At 44.7% G+C, this 21,928-nt stretch overlaps 1 protein-coding gene across 2 annotated transcripts in view; it reads right to left on the bottom strand.

Annotated features, from left to right (window-relative positions):
- LOC122941330 (oocyte zinc finger protein XlCOF7.1-like) overlaps positions 1 to 15,858 on the bottom strand; it is a 47,817-nt gene extending 31,959 nt beyond the window's left edge. The window contains exon 1 of one of the 2 annotated variants that reach the window (XM_044298463.1): positions 15,725 to 15,858. The gene's annotated coding sequence lies outside the window, so the exon portion shown is untranslated. Of the gene's footprint in view, positions 1 to 678; positions 5,679 to 15,724 lie in introns of those variants that run through there. The other variant, XM_044298464.1, reaches the window with a different exon arrangement.
- Positions 15,859 to 21,928: the final 6,070 nt, after the last annotated feature.

The following is a 21,928-nucleotide window of genomic DNA, read 5'->3' as shown; positions in this document are numbered from 1 at the left end:
TAGGAAAGGGGAATCTATATACTGACAGTACAGGTCCATGGCGCATGCGCTGTAAATAGTATCCATGGCGAGAGGAAGCTATACTCTTTTAGGTGGAGCGCTAATCACATCTATTCCTCGTGGTTTCACAATGGGGAGTAACTGTAGCTATGGCACGCCATGGAATCTGTTCAGTCAGTAAGGTCAGCAGTAACGTCTGCTCCACGGCCAAAACAAACATTAAGAGCGTTTAACACATATAGCACTATTGGCGCATGGAGTAATATAAATGGGCTTATAATACATTAAGATGGACATACTTAATAACTCATCCCACATGCCACCTCCAGTAACAACCTGGGTATTAATGGGTTGTTAGTATATATACAAAAAAGCCACATATTCATTAGGTGATACTTGGTTAGTATACAAGGAATACTTGTCGGGTTAAGTAAATTAGAATGCACTTACTACCTGTGAGACTCAGTGCATCTAGTCGCTGCTTTTTATGTATAATTCTACATGTTTTATTAACTATGGACTCGATAGCTCTCTTTATTCAGCATGGAGATAGCTATAAGTGATAGTGCTTAAAGGGAACCACCATAAAATCCAGTGCAATCGGACAGCACTATGTTACAGAGCAGGAAACGCTGAGCAGATTGATCTATAGTTTTGTGGGAAAACAACATTGCTTACCGGTAATAGTTTTTCTCGATACCCATGACGGCACCCTATGCGACTCAGGACCTCCCATCTGAACAGGAAACCTGAGAAGATAAAAAACACACCCCCACCAAGCACCAGTGGAAGAAATAAATTGTTCTCCGTAGAGAGAAGCGGTACCTATGTACTAGAATCTTCGACTTATATATCCATATTTCCTCATATAGACATATATATTTATATTATATATTTTTATTTTATTTTTTTATTGGAGGGAATTTTGGAGGGTGCCGTCATGGGTATCGAGAAAAACAATTATCGGTAAGCAATGTTGTTTTCCCCTCACCCATGACAGCACCCTATGCGAGATAAACTATAAATCAGAACCTAGGGAGGGACTACAGCCTGAAGAACCCTCTCTCCGAAGGATGCATCAGAATGAAGCTGCAATCTATAATGCCTAAGGAAGGTATGTGGAGAACTCCAGGTGGCTGCCCTACAGATTTGGACTAGGGAAACATCTGCTCTCTCTGCCCAGGGGGTCAAGACTGCTCTAGTGGAATGGGCCCCGAATCCAGATGGAGGAGGAAGCCCTAAAGAAACATAAGCCTTAACTATGGCCTTTTCAACCCATCTAGCAATGACCCCAGAAGACACTTTGCGCCCTTCGCTTTTGCCTAGAAACTGGACCAGGAGATTTTCGTCCTTTCTCCAGGGGGAGGTGGCTTTTAAATAGGCCAGCAGACATCTTCTAACATCTAAGAAGTTAAAAATTTCTGTTCTGAACTGTTGGAAGGGTTTGGAAAAAAGGACGGCAGCACAACATCTTGGCTTCTGTGAAAATCAGAGACTACTTGGGTAAGAAGGTTGGAAGTGGTCTAATGACTACTTGGTTCTCCAGAATAGTGGTGTAAGGAGGATAAGCCGAAAAGGCTTAGATCTCTGATATCCTCCTAGCGGAGGTGATGGCTAAGAGGAAAGCCATTTTTATGGACAGGATGTCTATCGAAACTTCGGACAGAGGTTCAAAGGGCTCCTGTGTAAGTGCTGTCAAAACCCTATTTAGATCCCAGGGAGGGGAAAGAGGTCTTAGGGAAGGATGGAGTCTAGCTGCTGCAGATAGAAAACACTTAACCAAAGGGTGGACAGCTAGTTGGAAGTCAAAAAAGTTACTCAAAGCCGCCACCTGCACCTTTAAGGTGGAAGCCTTGAGCCCCTTATCCAGACCAGCCTGTAGGAAATCCAGGATCTTAGGGACTTCTGGAGGGCTAAACGGATCTGGACTGTACCCTAAAAAGGAAGAGAAGGTTTTCCAGACTATTATACTTTCTAGCCGTAGTAACCTTCCTGCTGCCTAAAAGGGTGAAAACTACTCTGTCGGAAAGGCCTCTCCCTAACCAGATAGCCCTGTCAACTTCCATACTGATAACTGCAGAATTTCTGGGTGGGGATGTAGGACCAGGCCCTGGGAGAGAAGATCTTTCCTTGGAGGAATGTTCCAAGGGGGCTCCCTGGATAGGTTCATCAGGGTTGAATACCACACTCTCTTGGGCCATCTTAGGGCTACTAATATTATGGAGGCTCTTTCCCTCTGCACTTTTTTCAGGACTTGTGGAATTAGGGAAAGGGGAGGGAAGGCGTAGCCGTATTCCTGATTCCAGTCTTGAGCTAGACAGTCTATAGCTGTAGATTCTCTGAACGATTTAGGGAGAAGAATCTTTCTACCTTCCTGTTCTTCCGGGAGCTAAAGAGGTCTATTGTCGGAGACCCAAATCTGGACACAATCTGAGAGAATACTTCCTCGTTCAGACTCCATTCTGCTTGACTGAGCATTACTCGACTTAGAAAGTTGGCTAGAATATTCTCTTTCCCCCTTAGATGGACTTAGGATTGAAAGAGGTTCCTCTCTTCTGCTACCTGAAAAATCTCCTGGCAGAGGGAGAGAAGGGATGGTACTCTTCTTCCGCCCTGGCGATTTATATAAGCCACTGTCGTTGAGGTGTCTGAGTAGAAGACAAGTTTTCTGTTTGAGACTTCCGGAATTGCAATCTTTAGGGCCATCACTACAGCTTTGAGCTCCTTGTAGTTTGAAGTGCATTTTCCTACTTTCCTTGCCAGTATCTTTTTTCGGAGTGTACACCCCAGCCCCCGGGACTGGCGTCCGTAGTTATCATCATGGGATCTGCAAAAGACCAAGGCTGTTCCACTGAGAGGTTGAATCTGCGCGAAGGGTACAGCCGGAAATGACCCAGTACCATCATTGCTTGTCTGAAAGAACACTGGAAGGAACGAAACAGGTCCCAAACATGCTCTATGGTGGAAGAGACTTTTCTTTGAGGGAGAATTGTCTTCTGGGACTTGGAGTCTAGCTGCATTCCTAAAAAGGTACAATTCTGAGATGGGGTTAAACAAGATTTTGCACGATTTATCTTCCACCAGAGATCTTTTAACAGGGAACATACCAGAACTACAGTAGATCTTTCTGTAATTGGTCTTCTGTGTGGGCAATGAACAAAAAGTCGTCCAGATAGGGTATCAACACCACCATCTCCGCCACCACTTCTGCAAAAATTCTCGGGCCTGTGATACCCCGAAGGGGAGTGCCCTGTATTGTAAATGCAGAAGCTTACCATGCATGTAGACTGCTGTTCTAAACATTTTTGGGGAGGAAGCATGAATTGGGATATGGCAATAAGCATCCTCTAGATCTATGCTCGCCATCCAGCAGTCTTTGAACAATAGATCTAGGGTCGTTTTTATTGTCTCCATATGAAACCTTTTGTATTTTAAGAACTTGTTTAACTTTTTTAAGTTCAATATCATGCGAAAGGATCCATTGGGTTTCTTGATCAAAAATAGAGGGGAGTAAAACCCCTTGCCTTCCTCCCTCTTGGGTACCTGGCAGACTACACCTTTGTCTAATAGTAAACGGACTTCCGATTCCAGCACCTTGGACTTTTGGTAGTCTCTGGGAAAGGGAGGGCAGGTGAAAGAGTCTTGAGGATAACACAGGAACTCCAATCGGAATCCCTTCCTGATCCCCCCAGGACCCACTTGTTCTGGGTAATCCCTGTCCAAGCCGGGAAAAAGTAAGCCAACCTTCCCCCAAACTGGAGTCTGGCATTATTGTTGTCTCCCTTTCAGGGTATTATCCTGTGTCATAAAGAGGAATCCACCTGATCTTTTCTGAAACCTGTCTCTTTCCTTTTTATTATAAGGTTTGCCCATCTGTCTTCTAAAACTCTGCTGGGGTTTACGAAAGAAGGGATTCCTCTGAGAAGTAGGAAATCCCTTCTTCTTGTCTGAAGCTTTCTCTAATATTTCATCCAGACAAGATCCAAAAAGTCTGTTCCCTTCACATGGAAGGGCGCAGAGTCTGGCTTTAGAACCTTGATCCCCTTTCCATGACTTGAGCCAAATGGCTCTTCTAGCGGCATTAGTCATGGCCGAGGATTTGGCAGCGAAACGGATAACATCGGTAGAAGCATCCGTTAAGAAATCCGCCGCCTTAGAGAATGTAGGTAATGAGGCCAGGATTTCTTCCCTAGGTTTCTTTTCTTCCAGATGAATCTCTAGCTGGTCCAACCAGAGACAGAGGGACCTGGACACCCAGGTAGCTGCGATAGCAGGTCTGAGACAAGTGGCTGATGTTTGCCAGGCACATTTTAAAAAAATATCGGCCTTTTTATCTAGAGGATCAGACAGACAACCTAGATCATCAAATGGAAGTGCTGCTTTTTTAGCTACAGTATTTTGGCGACCGGGGCGTCCACTGTAGGAGCCTTATCCCATATTGAGGATACCTCTTCATCATACGGGTACTTTCTTTTTACTGAGGTGGGAATAAAAAACTTCCTGTCAGGATTTTTCCACTCTTTTTTGATAAAGCCCTGTACATTTTTGTGCATAGTAAAAACCCTATGTTTTGGGGGGCCTAGCGCTTGGAAGGCTTGATCCGCAGCAGATCTAGACTGTTTGATATCTTCTAGCTGCATAGTGGATCTTACAGCTTTCAGTAATGGCTGTGTATACTCAGGGGGGGAAAAAGGATCTTCCTGAATATTCGTCATCCGATGAATCAGAGTCGCTGGAAAACAACTGTCCTGATTCTTTATCTTCGGTATCAGAAGAGTCAAATTCCCCCCTTTCATATTCTGAGGACCTATCCGGGGACCTGGTACGGCCTTTACTGAATGCTTTAAGTGAAGCCTTCACTTCTGATCTAATCAAACATTTCATGGAGCTGGTCAAACTCTGGGACTCTTCCGCCACAAGCTTATCTATGCATGTAGAACATAAAGGTTTAAGGTATGAACGGACAGGGCCACTTTACATCCTGCACATTCCTTGTGCTTGGTCTTGCTAGAAGACTTTCTTGGCGGCTTTGAGGTCTACAACAATCAAATAATATACCATTAGTAAGGAAAAGAACGTTCTTACCCATAGCGGAGAAACTTTTCCTTCCGCACTCCTTAGGACCGTTACCGGGCCTCAAGGGTTCCAGGGGTTCAGCGCGTCCATCCACAGGATCCATCACACTGCCAAAGCTGGGAACCTCTTCAGCACAAACACTGTGTGCCTTCTACGCCGGCTGCCTGCTTCTGCAGCCGCTTTTATATTTGAAAAAACACGCCTCGGCTCCTACTTCCGGTATTCTGCGGTCCCTGAAGGCTCCGCCCCCGACATCATCAAAATGCGCCCAAGAGCGGCCGCGCGCATACGCAAAAGCTCTTGATGCACGCAGCCACCATTCTTAGTACTGGCGGCGGCCCTCACCCCGGGACAAGAGTGAGAAGCCGCCTGAACACGGCCAAAGCGGCTCCCCGCAGGACCGGACAGTAGCGCAGAAGGAGGAGGCAGACTTGCGGGGAGCGGCTTCCGGCACGGCCACAGAACTACCGCTCCCCAGGGAAAAGGTCTCCGTACAGCAATCGGCCCAGACCCTCCCCCAGCGGCAGATGGTGCTAAGGTATGTCTTCGGCAGCGGACCTCCGCTGCCCCTTCTCAGGATCTCCCATCCGGAGGACAGGAAATCTGAACTGCTGCTTGGTGGGGGTGTGTTCTTATTATCTTCTCAGGTTTCCTGTCCAGATGGGAGGTCCTGAGTCGCATAGGGTGCCGTCATGGGAGAAGGGAAAATATTCTGTAAAACTTGTAATTTATATATTTAAATTCCTCCTCTCTCTGAGCTTTGAAGTCCAGGAGGCGGTTCTATCAGTGACTGACAGCTCTCTCTGTATACACAGTCATAGAGGGGAGGTTGTCAATCACTGATAGGACCGCCTCCCTGTGAGCAGGAATAGAAATGCATAAATTACAGGTTGTATTGATGCTTTTCCTATAAAACTATATATTAATCTGCTCAGCTCCTCCTGCTCTATGACATGCTGCCTGTGGCTTACACTGCATTTCCATGGTGACAGGTTCCCTTTAAAGAGTGAGATGCTGGTATAAAAGTTATCCATCCAGAGATGGTAACTCTGGCCCAGCAGTGGATGCACCAAAAATCAGAGAAGAGCAGGGCTGAGCTGACATGACAGCTATGCTCCCGCCCTAATGGCACAGATAGGCAGAACTGTACAGTTGGGCCATTTAACCCCTTAAAGGGAACCTGTCATGTGGATATTTGATTATAATCTAACTAATTATATACAATCATTAACTACTAAAAAGTGCCTTAGATGTATTCACTTACTGGTGTGACAGATGGTTATCTCATAATATACACTCAAAGATGCCGCATGCTAATGAGCTGATTCGAGTCCGGCGTGATGTCATTGAGTCCAGCGTATATTTAATTCAGAGCTATAGCCACTCCCCTGCCCACCTGCTGCTGATTCCTATGGAAACAAACTGTCACTCAGCAGCAGGTGGGCGGGGAGAGTCAGGAGCTCATGAATATTCATGACTCATCATTATCAGCTGGAGCTTTTCAATACAAGATTTTGGCAGATTGACTGGGTCAATTAAAGAAAGTGACCCAGCATTTTGCTAAGAGAATCAGTCACTTATTTATGTTGCCCTTAGTTAGGACACCATAAAACTGGTGACAGGTTCCCTTTAAGTCAATAGCATCTAAGTGGTTTCAGAGGGAGGGGGGTTCCCTTTGTCATGCCTTTACATCTCCCCCAGGTTGCCTTCTATATATGCCTATGGCACCGCCTGATAGCCTGCAGTTTTCCACAGACAGCATAATACACTGCATTACATATTTGGGACCAATACATTGTATAATTTGTATGAATAAGAATTCATTAATGTTGTGTTAGAATAAGTCCACAAGTTAAAAACCCCAAAAAATAAAAATAAACTCTCCACAACTTAAAGGGATCCTGTCACCTAAAATTTTGTTACAGTGCATATTGAATATTTTTACCCTTTAAGTTTTACTACTTTTGCACAATAAAAAAAGTATTAAAAAAAATAATACATTTTTGCATTGCTTCATCCCAAGACCCATACCGTTTTTATTTTATTTTGGGGTTCATGAAACTATTTGTTTTTTAAAGGGAACCTGTCACCTATAAAACGCCTCCTAATCCGCCAGCATTACCTTAAATGGATTCTGTCACCTGGATTTTAGTGAGAGAGCTTTTAACATCATCATATCAGTCTGCTCGTTTTGTATTAAAATATACTAGTATTACTACCCTAAGCTGAGCCATAGGATCGCGCATGCACCGTGGATACACATGTCAGCGCTTGGAATCTGCCTCACAGGATACACTGCACATGCGCTAGCCAGCAATGAGGAGTGAATAAATTAGCAGTGGGGCGCGTCTGGGCTCCAACGGCCGGAGGGACAGCCTCTTGGGCACCTTACTCAGGTAATAACCATAATAATAAAAGCGATTTTCTAGACAAAGGACAACACTTAGGCTGGGTTCACACGGGCGTCACGTTTTGGCTCAGGATGCGTCCTGGGTGCATTGCGGCAAACCCGCGCGAGTAGGTACGCAATTTTGTTGCGTTCCGTTGTTCAGTGCAATGCATTTTGCACGCGCGTGATAAAAAACTGAATGTGGTACCCAGACCCGAACTTCTTCACTGAAGTTCAGGTTTGGGTTCAAGGTTGGGTAGATGTGATTATTTTTCCCTTATAACATGGTTATAAGGAAAAATAATAGCATTCTGTAATACAGAATGCTTAGTACAAGGTCAATTGAGGGTTAAAAAAAAAAAAAAATACAAATTAACTCACCGCCTCCAATTGATCGCGTAGCTGCCGGTCACCTGTTCTTTCTTCAGAACCTGTCAAATGACCTGTGATGCCGTCACTGAGCTCATCACATGGTCCAATCACATGGTCCATGACCACGGTGATGGACCATGTGATTGGATGTCACCACAGGTCCTTTAGCCGGCAGCTAATAATTAAAGAAGTAAGAAGAGATCGGCAACTATGCGATCAATTGGAGGAGGTGAGTTAATTTTTTTTTTTTTTTTTTAACCCTCAATTGACCTTCTGTTAAGCATTCTGTATTAAAGAATGCTATTATTTTCCCTTATAACCATGTTATAAGGGAAAATAATACAGTGAATAGACTGTCACCTAGCAACCATGTGTGGAAATCGCACCACATCCGCACTTGCTTTCGGATGCTTGCGATTTTCATGCAGCCCCATTTACTTCTGGGGCGTGCGTTGCGTGAAAAACGCACAGTATAGAGCATGCTGCAATTTTCACGCAACGCACAAGCGATGCGTGAAAAATCACCGCTCATGTGCACAGCCCCATAGGAATGAATGGGTCCGGATTCAGAGCGGGTGCAATGCGTTCATCTCACGCATTGCATCCGCGCGGAAATCTTGCCCGTGTGAACCCAGCCTTAGGGTAGTAATACTAGTATATTTTAATACAAAACGAGCAGACTGATGTGATGATGTTAAAGGGATTCTGTCACCAGGTTTGACCCCTGTCAGCTAAAAATATGCTGATGTTCAGGGCGTCTTCACGATTCCTAATGTGGGCTTATAAATGTCATCTGTAGGCTCATTTAGCTAAAAAACAGCTATTACTAACCTGTCAGTCCAACAAATAAGGTGCCCAAGGGAATGTTAATGGATCCAAGCTGCCGGCCGCACCTGCCGCCGTTCGTGCCCAGCGCCGCCTTTCCAGAATTCTGCACCGCCTCCTAATCCTCTGTGCCGCCTCTCGCTCTCCCTCCCTCCTCCCCCCTCCTCCTCCTGCTGCTGTAAGATCTCGCGCATACAGGGGTTGAGCGAAGTGCCGGCGCATGCGCACTTCGCTGTATGAAGCCAAATGGAGAAGTCCGCACGGGGGCATCAGGCAGAGCCCTGTGCGCAAGCGCGAGATCTTACAGCAGGAGGAGGGGGAAGGGAGGGAGAGCGAGAGGCGGCACAGAGGATTAGGAGGCGGCGCAGAAGTCTGGAAAGGCGGCGCTGGGCACGAACGGCGGCGGGTGCAGCCGGCAGCTTGGATCCATTAACATCCCCTTAGGCACCTTATTTGTTTGACTGACAGGTTAGTAATAGCTGTTTTTTAGCTAAATGAACCTACAGATGACATTTATAAGCCCACATTAGGAATCGTGAAGACACCCTGAACATCAGCATATTTTTATCTGACAGGGGTCAAACCTGGTGACAGAATCCCTTTAAAAGCTCTGTCACTAAAGGTAAATAGTAAAAGACGGGTCCCGGAGACAAGCGGAGTCCTCTTATCACTCTTCTTTATTATTCATATAAATTTTTTGACAGACATCATCACCCCCTCATAGCAAGACGTTGACGCGTTTCGGGTAGACACCCTTAATCGTAACGCTATGCCAAGTGTAGCTCCACTATTTAAAAGAGTTGGAATCAACTGCCCCCCAGCTGCGGGGAGGGAGTCTCCAGCTCTATAGGTTGCCACATACAAGAACACACCTCTTCGTTTTCTCAATTGGATCCACCTGTGATTGTCAGCACACTGTGCAGGTTTAGCAATGGGTAAATTAACCCTAAAGGTACCATTGGATCCAATTCTTTAATCCAAAACCGCACAGTGTGAACATACCATCACTGGTGGAGAGGTATATAATATAAAATACAAATATGTTACATAAAACAAAAACGAACAAAATATGGCCTTCAGCAGTTAAAATAATTATTGTTTGAAACATCAAGCGGAAAACAGTTAAATTGCTAACATTATAGATCTTGGCAGTGTATACATGAATAAATGAACAGGTCGGTGTTCCCTAAAGCACACCGCAAGCGATCATAAAGCGAAATATGTATATAACACTATTCCGTGCCCATACATCAGGACACTATGGGTGTGTCAACATAGACGCCTGGTCTGGCCATTCCGCGGTAGACAGAAAAACCGCCCTGTGTGAATGGGAACTACTAGAATGATGAGCAGAGATGTGCACAGAACTAAACAGTCACAGCGTGTTCAACATTTGATAGTTGGACATATAATGTTAGCAATTTAACTGTTTTCCGCTTGATGTTTCAAACAATAATTATTTTAACTGCTGAAGGCCATATTTTGTTCGTTTTTGTTTTATGTAACATATTTGTATTTTATATTATATACCTCTCCACCAGTGATGGTATGTTCACACTGTGCGGTTTTGGATTAAAGAATTGGATCCAATGGTACCTTTAGGGTTAATTTACCCATTGCTAAACCTGCACAGTGTGCTGACAATCACAGGTGGATCCAATTGAGAAAACGAAGAGGTGTGTTCTTGTATGTGGCAACCTATAGAGCTGGAGACTCCCTCCCCGCAGCTGGGGGGCAGTTGATTCCAACTCTTTTAAATAGTGGAGCTACACTTGGCATAGCGTTACGATTAAGGGTGTCTACCCGAAACGCGTCAACGTCTTGCTATGAGGGGGTGATGATGTCTGTCAAAAAATGTATATGAATAATAAAGAAGAGTGATAAGAGGACTCCGCTTGTCTCCGGGACCCGTCTTTTACTATTTACCTGCAGCCTGCCAAGGGAACACTCCCCTAGGGCCTCTGGAGCCGGGACTATACACTATACCAGAGAGGTGAGCTGGATTCAGTTTTTTTCTATATTTTCAAGTGTTTTCTCCGTGCTGTGCCCCTGGTGTCCCGAGGAGAGATATTACCTCTAGCTCTGTCGAACATATCATATTACAGACGTTCACCGATCCTATACAGACGTACCTTTTCAAATATGGCCTTCAGTAGCCAATTAGACCGACAAACTAAAGCGGACTCAGTTTTTTCTGCCACGGATTCAAGTAGCTCCAGTGACTTTGATATAAAAAATGGAATGAAAACTCTGGAGCGCTTGCTAAATCAAGAGACGCGTGTTTGGTGGGATTGTACTACACTGACAAAGTATAAGGAAAAAAGTATGATTCCAAGAGGATTAAGAATTAAAAAAGTACCCACCACCGTCTTCTCTGAAGACTTTGTATGCCGATGGAATAGCATTTTAACGGACTGTTCAATGGAGCTAATGAAACTCATCATTGAATTTGAAAATGATAAACTGTCTACACTTCAACGAGAAATTCAATCTGCGAGAGATATACTAACAAAATATAACAGCAATGCAGAATATATAAAAATGGAGGAAGACATGAGAACATCGATTGCCAAACTTGAGGACACTATAATGGATTACAAACATTCCAAATACCAGCGGGACTTATATGATTATAATCATAATCAAGTTTATGAATGGGGGAGGAGGGATAATATGTATTCCACACCGAAATCCATACTGAAGAACTGCAAGAAAAAACAAATGGTCAAACATGTGTCAAGGGTCAGTTTCTCCTCTGAAACAGAGGGCTCTGAATATCCATATGCAGCGGGTGAATTGGAACCGGGAATTGATGCCTCCTCTCTGCCTCTCTCATTTGATGAGACTAGTAATAGTGCTTCCTATTATAAAAAGTCTAAATTAGACAAAGAAAAAAGAGATCCCAATAATGTCTCAAAAAACATAGAATTAGGGGCGGACGAAGGCACAATTCAGCGGCATCCAAGAAATACCCGACTGCAGACGAAACAAAAATGAATTCTAAGTGTTATTAATCTGTCTAGTGTGATATTGAGTGATGAGCAGAGATGTGTACTTTCCCTTGGTCTGAATTTTGCGCCCACAGGGCACTTTGATATGTTCTCCACTTTGCTGGATATTAACAAGTTTGTGCGTAACTTGACAGTGTCTCGACACTTTTATGACATCCCCTCTCCCCCTGATTCCCCACTCGACAAGACACATTACAAAGAGGTAAATTCCTTTAAGGATTTACTATTAAAGAACAAGTGTCATTATGCTGTCTGGTGGGCCTTCAGGAGGAGCAGGGAATTAAAGATTTACCAGCACCACCTGCAAAGTTCCGTACACAAAATAGTAAATTTTATCCGACCATGTCTCGTACAGACAGTATGGATACTTTCCAGGAGGTGCTGGAGAAAGAACTACAGAATATTGAGACAGCAAGTAAGAGTGTCAAACATCGTGGCAATCTTACCCCGTCCCAGGCAAATGCCCTCCAAGAGCTAGAGCAAAATGATTCCCTGATTATTAAAATGGCAGATAAAGGGGGAGCGGTGGTCATCATGGACAAAGAAATATATGGCAGTCAACTACGGGAGATGTTGGCTGATACATCCACATACAGTAAATTGCCCAATGATCCGTTACAAGGATACATGAAAAATTATATACTATTACTACAAAAGGGTCAAAATTTGGGCATTTTCAGTGATAGCGAATATAAGTACCTGTGTGTGGATGCCCCAGTCACACCCATCATGCATGCCCTGCCCAAAGTCCACAAAGGTGTCCACCCTCCCCCTCTTCGCCCTATAGTCTCTGGCATGGGCTCCCTAACAGAGCGTCTGGGTAGTTGGCTGGACAATGTTCTCCAGCCACTAGTCAGACGCACACCAGGGTTCCTTAAGGATACGGGAGATGTTCTAAGAGCAATGTTCGAGCTTACATGGGAAGCTAGCTATTGCTGGATTACAGCTGATGTAGTCTCTCTCTACCCTTCTATTCCCCACAGAATTGCTCTGCTGGCGATGGAATATCATCTCCATCGTTATACTGGCTTGAGTTCCATTCACATAGATTTTATATGTGAGTTGACCAGCTACTTGTTAACACACAACTATTTCATGTTTGATGGTGTGCACTACCTGCAGACCCGCGGCGTGTCAATGGGAGCCAAATTCTCACCATCACTGGCAAATTTAACAATGTCATATTGGGAGGAAAAATACATTTATAATGTTAACAATCCGTTTGTGTCTGGTTTGGTCTGGTACGGCAGATACATCGATGACGTGCTCATAATATGGGCCGGCGGTGTGTCTGCCGTCCCAGACCTCCAGGCATATCTAAACAACAATGACTATAATTTGCAATTTATGTGCTTTGCACATACTTCACATATAAATTTCCTTGATTTGACGCTCCGCGGGAATCCTGGGGAGGTGGTGCACACCATCACGTATAGGAAGGAAGTGGCTGGCAACTCCATATTGAACGCTAAAAGCCACCATCCCATCCATACCATCAGAGCAATTCCTGTGGGTGAGTTTACACGTACAGTTAGAAATTGTAGTGATAGAGACAGACTGGAAGAAGAATTCAGTAAGGTGGAGAAGAGACTGAAGGATAGGAATTATCCAGCTTGGATGATTAAAAGAGGGAGAGACCTCGCATTACAAAAAAGAAGGAAAGACATGCTATTTGGAAAGCCAGTTGATAGGTGTGCTACTGGCGATGTGGGGGGGGGGACAGCGACCAGAACAGAATTTCTACTTTATCCTTAACTTACAGTAGCGAATTCAATGCAATTAGCTCTGTAATAAAAAAATGTTTACCCATATTATATGAGGATAACATTTTATACCAAGCCCTCAAATCAGGATGCAGAATTGTGTCAAGAAGGGCAACCACTCTGTCCTGCTCGCTGTCCCCATCTCTATTCACCACCACTGGCACACGAGTCAATTTTAAACAAAATTGGCTCATCTATAAAGGATTCACCAAATGTGGGGGCAACCCCTGCAAAACTTGTGAATATGTGCTGCCTACAAAAACATTTGAAAATTCAGATCACACGCACAGATTTCCCATCCGCAGCTATATAAATTGCAACACGGAAAGTGTTATCTATGTTATAAAATGTACTCATTGTGATATAATGTATGTGGGCAGCACATCCCGCAAGTTTAAAAACCGAATTCTTGAACACCTAAACTATATCAGCAATCCTGGCATTTTAAATATCTCAAATGTGGCACGACATTTCATACAGAAACATGCACGTAAGGTGGCATTTTTTAGAGCATTTGCCATTGAGAGAGTTCTGGCCCCCAAGAGAGGTGGTGATCACCGGAAAAAAATCCTCCTTAGGGAAGCCTTCTGGATTTTTAGGTTAGCGACCAGAATCCCAGCGGGTCTGAATTTGAAAAAAGAACTGACCTATGTATACCAGTGAAATATTAACTAAGTGGTTAGCCTATATTACCCTAATCTAATGGATATAATAATGACGATTTCACACATAAGGTTATGTCCAACTATCAAATGTTGAACACGCTGTGACTGTTTAGTTCTGTGCACATCTCTGCTCATCATTCTAGTAGTTCCCATTCACACAGGGCGGTTTTTCTGTCTACTGCGGAATGGCCAGACCAGGCGTCTATGTTGACACACCCATAGTGTCCTGATGTATGGGCACGGAATAGTGTTATATACATATTTCGCTTTATGATCGCTTGCGGTGTGCTTTAGGGAACACCGACCTGTTCATTTATTCATGTATACACTGCCAAGATCTATAATGTTAGCAATTTAACTGTTTTCCGCTTGATGTTTCAAACAATAATTATTTTAACTGCTGAAGGCCATATTTTGTTCGTTTTTGTTTTATGTAACATATTTGTATTTTATATTATATACCTCTCCACCAGTGATGGTATGTTCACACTGTGCGGTTTTGGATTAAAGAATTGGATCCAATGGTACCTTTAGGGTTAATTTACCCATTGCTAAACCTGCACAGTGTGCTGACAATCACAGGTGGATCCAATTGAGAAAACGAAGAGGTGTGTTCTTGTATGTGGCAACCTATAGAGCTGGAGACTCCCTCCCCGCAGCTGGGGGGCAGTTGATTCCAACTCTTTTAAATAGTGGAGCTACACTTGGCATAGCGTTACGATTAAGGGTGTCTACCCGAAACGCGTCAACGTCTTGCTATGAGGGGGTGATGATGTCTGTCAAAAAATTTATATGAATAATAAAGAAGAGTGATAAGAGGACTCCGCTTGTCTCCGGGACCCGTCTTTTACTATTTACCTGCAGCCTGCCAAGGGAACACTCCCCTAGGGCCTCTGGAGCCGGGACTATACACTATACCAGAGAGGTGAGCTGGATTCAGTATTTTTCTATACTCTGTCACTAAAATCCAGGTGACAGGATCCCTTTAAAGTAGCCAGCAGTATGTTCCTAAAGATCCTTTTCTTCCTCTGGCCAGATGCACCAAAATCTTGAAAAACTAACTTTAATCCCCTGATGCATGCGGTGCACGGAATACAGGTGCAGTGAGCTCGATGCTGTGCCCACTCCACTTGGCTAACTCCTGGCATCGCAAAACAGTGCAGGGCCTCCTTTTGTTAGTTCAAATGTCCACTGATGTCCCGTTTGGTTGGTCTGTGCTTGGATTCTACAGAAAATTGCTGCGATTGGCAGGCCACAATCACAGTGATAGCCGTTGCACACTGGCATGGGGAAGGGGGGGTAATGGCATGATTTATTTTTGGGTGATGAATAATGCTGGCCTGCTGACCCCTTCCCACATGTACAGCGCTTTACAGGAAGTGCTTCTGTGGGGCACTGTGTCTGCAGTTACTAGGGAAGTACTGTGGCATTCAGACTCTGTTCACACCTGGTTCTGTGCGGCTCACACACAGGGCACATTATCCGCTGTACATCCAAACATACACTGCGAGTGGGAAGGGAAGCCTATGGATCCAGGCCGGCATCTCTATGGGCACTGCAGGTGCCGGGGGTTCTCCGCTTGGCAGAAGTTACTTTACTCCCATATTAATACGTTATTCATACCTGGTCTGGCAGACTATCGTGCCGACGGTAAGTGACGAGGCACACCGAGCGCTCCGCCTCAGTCACGTCCACACTTTCCACTGCGCGGCGCACGTCTCCAGTGGACGATCACTCTGCCGTCTGTGCGTTCCACGCCACTTCCGTGTTTGCGGTCCACCGGCGAACAGGTTCTGAGAATGCGCCATCCTGTCGCACAACATTGACTCTCTGATTATCCGTGATTCATTGATGTTTGATTCGCAGCGCCCCCTGCTGTTCACTCCGAACAGGGTATTATAACGGTGCATAATATCAGTAACTACATATTGACTTCTAGATCTAGACTAGCTAATAGACAGCTGCAGCAGGCTATTAATAGCCATAGTTTCTATAACTGGCAGTGTCCAAATCATGCCAGCCAGAGTGCCTCTAGAGTAGTGCCTTTAGTGATTCCAGCAAATGAGTCACTACAATACATTTCTGCAGTACATGCCTATATATATATAACTTCCCTTTAATATTTCTTGTACCACTGCTATAGAGCCTGCAATAATGCCAAGTGCAATAAAATAATGCCCCAGGCTCCTATAAAAGTTTTTGTCTTGGTATCTATTCAATAATTCTGCCACCAATGCCCCTGCATACCTCCCAACTTTTGAAAAGAAAGAAGAAGGGCAGTGTGTGCAGTGGGCACATTTCTTTGGCACTAGGCCACGCCCCTAACTCCGCCCAAAACCCAACTAAACAGCTAATCCCACCCAGTCTCCTAAATGCCCAGCATATTAATTATTCCCCCTTTATGCCACCACACAGTAGTTATACCAGCATTGTGCCTCCTTTACATTAGTTATGCCAGTTGTGTGCCTCCTCACAGTAGTTATGCCCAGATATGTGCCTCCTCACAGTAGTTATGCCCAGATATGTGCCCCCTCACAGTAGTGATGCCCAGATGTGTGCCCCCTCAAAGTAGTTATGCCCAGATATGTGCCCCCCCACAGTAGTTACGCCAGATATGTGCCATCACACAGTAGTGATGCCAGATATGTGCCCCCTCACAGTAGTAATCAGAATCAGCTTTATTCGCCAAACACGACACAATCGATCGTGCCCGGAATTGGGTTAGGCACAGGTACAGGCATAGTACTAGTGGTTGACAAGAGGCGGTGGGGAACACGGGGGGGGGTGCAGGTTCTGCGATGGGCACAGCAGGGGTGAGGGATTATGAGCACGTGATAGGGCGTGGTGAGTTCAGCAGTCTGACAGCCGTTAGGAAGAAAGTGTTCAGCCTCCTCGATGTCCTTGCAGGGATGGCCTGATACCTGCGGCCAGACTTTAGACGTCTGAAGAGATGATGGCCCGGATGGGAGTGGTCATTGGATATTTTTAGAGCCCTGGAATGCAGTCTGTCAGAGAAGATAGAGTCAAGGGGTGGTAGTGGCAGTCGGGTAGTTCTCTCCGCCGAGCTGATGACCCTTTGTAGTTTGCGCTTGTCACTGGCTGATGAGCCGGCATACCAAACCAGGAGAGACAAGCACAGGACCGACTCGATGGTGCAGAAGTAGAAGGACTTCAGTAGGTCCTGTGCCATGCCGAACTTCTTCAGTTGTCGAAGGAAGAAGAGCCGCTGGTGAGCCTTCTTTATGATAGACGAGATGTTAGGACGCCAGGATAGGTCCTCAGAGATTGTCGTGCCTAGGAGGCGGGCGCTGGGTACCCTTGCGACTTCAGATCCGTCAATGTATGTCGGGGCGGATTTGCCCTTCTCTTCCTGAAGTCGATGACGAGCTCGACCGTCTTTGTGGTGTTTAGGACCAGATTGTGCGCACAGCACCAGTTGCTGACCCTGTTGATTTCCTTACGGTAAGCCTGCTCATCGTTGTTGCTAATCAGGCCCACGAGTGTGGTGTCATCTGCGAACTTGATGACTTTAACCGAGGCCTCAGCCGATCTGCACTCGTTCGTGAACAGAGAGAACAGGAACGGCGATAGTACACATCCCTGAGGGGCGCCAGTGTTGGTGACCCTCGGTTTGGTGGACAGATTGCCTAATCTGATGACCTGGGACCTGTTAGTGAGGAAGTCCATGATCCAATGTCGTAGTGTTGGGTGGACATCAAGCGCCGTGAGGTTCGTCTGCAGGATGCTGGTGATGATGGTATTAAAAGCCGAGCTGAAGTCTAGAAGAAGGATTCTCGCGTATGTGTTGGGTTTGTCAAGGTGTTTAGTGACGTACTCTAGACACATGTTAATCGCATCGTCAGTGGATCTGTTTGCCCTGTAGGCGAATTGCAGAGGGTCCAGCCGGTCCCTCACAGTAGTTACGCCAGATATGTGCTATCACACAGTAGTGATGCCAGATATGTGCCCCCTCACAGTAGTGATGCCTAGATATGTGTCCCCTCACAGTAGTTACGCCAGATATGTGCCCCCTCACAGTAGTTATGCCCACATATGTGCCCCCTCACAGTAGTTGAAGGGTTCTATTACAGTCCAAAGCCTATTTTTTATATAAGCTTATATTTCATCATGATCTATACATTAATACACGAACACATGAACACGTAGCGGTGAAAGTTCTTGAAAAGCTGCCATTAAGAGGTTTTGCTCACATGTCACATATAGCCTTGGACTCTAATAAACAATAAGATAACTTAAAGGTGTAGCCGGCTAAGACGCCTGTTACTGGTTAACTTAAACATCATGTCATGTTCTACTATATATGTCTATGAGATCAATAATAAAACTCAGAGTGATTTTGAACCACACAGAAGTGTCTTGTCATTCTCACTCTCTCTGACGTCAGATATAGGAATTAAACCAAGCTGAATACTGAAGTCTTGTACCAGGGGTACACATAAGGGGGAACATAAAGAATATTTCCTAACAACTTGGGGGCTCGTCCAGGATTGGGAAGGTCATCCTCCAGGTTTTGGTAAGAAGAGACACCAATTTTTTGTCCTCTGGCCATTCCGGGGGCACTGGCCACATCTCAATTCAAGTAAGTACATAAGGGACCCTTAGATAGACTTCGATGTACTGTGTCAGGGATACAGTAAGCATAACTAAAAGTGCACTTTAGAGGGCTCAGGGAGCCCCGTAAAAGATCTGTTCCGGGAACAGAAAGGACTCAGGGAGTCCAGTAACAAGAAAAGTGCACTTCAGAGGGTTCAGGGAGCCCCGTAAAAGATCTGTTCAGGGAACAGAAGGTTTTTCAGCTTGATTTGATTCTTAAAAATATAATTTTAGAAGTTTTGCATGATAAGTTGTTTGATAATTGTAGAAGTTTTGCATGATAAGTTGTTTGATAATTGTAGAAGTTTTGCATGATAAGTTGTTTTGTCTAACACAGTTATATAAGGGGAAGTGACAGGCTGGGTCGTAAGTGTACAGCTGTCGTCCCAAGACTAACATTCTGCTTTGTTTTTTGCTATTACTGTTTTGAATTCTTTTTGTAAGAAAATAAGTTTTGATAATGGGTAGTCAAACATCTAAGACAGAGTACCCTAAAACAGAACCAGGAGAAACATGTAAACAATATGTTGCCCGAGTCAGTCCTACAAAATATTACCTTGTTAACTCATGGGTAGATAATTTGGCAGGGTGGACGGAGGCAATGGAAGCGGTAGACCCCTTTCCCAGGGAAGGAGACAATAGCATATATCACATGGACATGGTCAAGGGTCTATGCTTAGGCGACACTGCCGCCTGGCCATATTTTGAACCTGATCCTTCATGGGATATGGATTATATGCAGAAAGGAGGAGAACAATGGCTAGAAATAGCTCCCCACTGGTATGACCCCATCATATGCAAGACAACAAGTTTAAAAAGATCAAAAGACGATAGAAAATTACATGAGATACAGACTAAGAAGGAAAATGATAAAAAGCATCAGATATATCCCCCACCATCGTATGTACATAAAATGAACTATTCAGCGCCCCTATCACCCCCCCACACACCGCTCCCTCTCTACCCGTCCTTACAGCAATATAAAAATGATGAAGAAGAGGATTTAATAGCAGCTAGTCACATAATAGCAGGTAAACAACCCACACCCCCATTTGTATCGAGATATAATTTAAGGAAGAAAGAAAAGGAGGAAAAAGATAGTGAGACCAGGGGACCTGAGACATCCATGCCTTTGACGGTTGGTAATCAACTAATGAAAAAGGCTTTGGACATAGATGACCTTAATAAAATTATTAAACACTGCCCCAAGCCTACTGTGGCTCCGTCTGGCACAGTGGCTTATTTAAAAAAAGCCTGTAAGGGGAGGAATTTCACCCAAGAAGACCTTAGACTTATAATTGATGGAATAGTGGGTTCCCACAGTTCATGGGATTGGAATAAGGTAATAACAGTATCGGAAATAGACCCTAATACTAACGCAAAGGACTATATTTGTAACACTGAGCACGGACAACAGTTAATATGGAAAGAGATAGAAGAACACATGATAGAGGTATTTAAACAAAAGTCTTCACTCACAGTAGCCGTAGCATGTAAGCAAAAACCCTCAAAAAGCGTTACTGATTTCTGGAGGAGATTTATGGATTGATGGAAATTGGAGGCAGGGCTACCGGTTCTTCAGAATGACAGTTTAATTATTTCCACATTTATTAACAATCTATCTGACAGACTAATACTTACAGTAAAACAGAGCGTCTCCACATGGACTTCAGACAGCATAGATCAATTTGAAAAACACCTTTATGAAAAGGAAGCAGCAGGGTGTTTTGACATTAGTAGATCCACTGCCCTCACACATGCGTATGCAGGGAACAGAGGGAGAGGGAGAAATAAGCGAAAGACAGCAGGAAACTTTCATAAATCAAATGATAGAAACCAAGACTTCCAAACTATGAATAACCGCTGTTATAACTGCGGACAGGAGGGACATTGGGCTAGACAGTGCACAATGCCCAGGAGAAACACGCAGAATCGGGGAGCACATAGCCAACAACAGCCCATGACACAAAGAGGACAGAATACAGATAGACAGGGTGCACAGACTCAGCCCAGGTTCCCAATTGATTGGAATAATCAACAACCCTACTGACGGGGCCCGGAGGGAGTCACCCCAGCTTTCACACAGGTCACCACCCACTGGAGAGATACACCGATTATTTTGCTTAAAGTTGCGGGAAGGAAGGTAGGATTCATGGTAGACAGCGGCGCCACCTCCAGTGTGCTAAACAAAGATATGTACAACGGACCTTTAAGAAAGTCTGACCCCTCTATGGGAATTAACGGGGTATTAACTAAAACATATAAAACAAGTGCCCTCCCGATAGAGACAGTGGACGGTGAATACATCACTGACCATACTTTCAGCATCATACCGGATTGCCCTGTAAGTTTATTAGGAAGGGACCTGTTTGTGAAGTTGGACTTGGGGGTGACAGTGAAAAATGACGGACTAAGTATTCACTCAGCCACTATGCCCATAGTGACCCCGGCTATATGTACTTTTGTTAGTTTACAGGACCACCCTGAGCTAGGAGACATAAACCCTGCACTATGGTCACAGGGCGACTATGACACGGGCTTGGTTGATTGCACACCTTATCAAGCCAATCTTAAACCCAGTGTCACACCGGTGTATCAACAGCAATACCCATTGTCCAGGGAAAAGATTGAGGGACTACGGCCAATGATAGAAGAATTTCTGAAAAAAGGAATCCTCGAGGAGGTGATTTCACCTTACTCCACCCCTATCAATCCTGTGACAAAGGCAGATGGTACTACCCACTTTGTCCATGATTTGAGGGCAATCAACAATCTCATTGTGCCCATAGCCCCGGTAGTTCCTGATGTCACAACTCTCCTTTCCTCCATCCCTGCAGAAGCCGTCTGTTTTAGCGTGATTGATTTGAAGAATGCGTTCTTCTCAGTCCCAGTTAATAAGAGTACCCGACTCCTTTTTGCTTTTTCCTTTGAGGGACGCCAACTGACCTGGGGCAGAATGCCACAGGGGTATGCTGATTCACCAGTTGTGTACAGCATTGTTCTCCAAGCCACTTTGAAACCCTGGCACCTCCCCCCCCCAAGGTTCCATCCTGATACAGTATATTGATGATTTACTGTTGTGCAGCATGTCAGTGGAGGCAAGTGTACATGATGGTATATCCTTGTTGAAATGGTTGTCAGAATGTGGTCATAAAGTGTCGTTAAAGAAACTACAGTGGTGCAAACAGCAAGTTGAATACTTGGGCTTTGTCC

The sequence above is a fragment of the Bufo gargarizans genome, chromosome 6 (assembly GCF_014858855.1).
Source record: "Bufo gargarizans isolate SCDJY-AF-19 chromosome 6, ASM1485885v1, whole genome shotgun sequence".
NCBI classification, from domain to species: domain Eukaryota; kingdom Metazoa; phylum Chordata; class Amphibia; order Anura; family Bufonidae; genus Bufo; species Bufo gargarizans.
This window is presented reverse-complemented; position numbering and strand designations above follow the sequence as displayed.